Consider the following 831-nt stretch of genomic DNA (forward strand, 5'->3'; position numbering starts at 1 on the left):
TTATCATTTTTTATTGCGTCTATTTGATTCTTCTCTCTTTTCTTCTTTATAAGTCTTGCTAGTGGTCTATCAATTTTGTTGATCTTTTCAAAAAAGCAGCTCCTGGATTCATTGATGTTTTGGAGGGTTTTCTGTGTCTCTATCTCCTTCAGTTCTGCTCTGATCTTAGTTATTTATTGCCTTCTGCTAGCTTTTGAATGTATTTGCTCTTGCTTCTCTAGTTCTTTTAATTGTGATATTAGGGTGTGAATGTTAGATCTTTCATGCTTTCTCTTGTGGGCATTTAGTGCTATAAATTTCCCTCTACACACTGCTTTAAATGTGTCCCAGAGATTCTAGTATGTTGTATCTTTGTTCTCATTGGTTTCAAAGAACATCTTTATTTCTGCCTTCATTTCCTTATGTACCCAGTAGTCATTCAGGAGCAGGTTGTTCAGTTTCCATGTAGTTGAGAGGTTTTGATTGAGTTTCTTGGTCCTGAGTTCTAGTTTGATTGCACTGTGGTCTGAGAGACAGTTTGTTATAATTTCTGTTCTTTTACATTTGCTGAGGAGTACCTTACTTCCGACTATGTGGTCAATTTTGGAATAAGTACCATGTGGTGCTGAGAAGAATGTATATTCTATTGATTTGGGGTGGAGAGTTCTGTAGATGTTTATTAGCTCCACTTAGTGCAGAGTTGAGTTCAATTCCTGGATATCCTTGTTAACTTTCTGTCTCCTTGATCTGTCTAATTTTGACAGTGGGGAGTTGAAGTCTCCCATTATTATTGTATGGGAGTCTAAGTCTCTTTGTAAGTCTCTAAGGACTTGCTTTATGAATCTGGGTGCT

This window comes from Mandrillus leucophaeus, unplaced genomic scaffold (genome assembly GCF_000951045.1).
Source record: "Mandrillus leucophaeus isolate KB7577 unplaced genomic scaffold, Mleu.le_1.0 Scaffold949, whole genome shotgun sequence".
NCBI lineage: Eukaryota > Metazoa > Chordata > Mammalia > Primates > Cercopithecidae > Mandrillus > Mandrillus leucophaeus.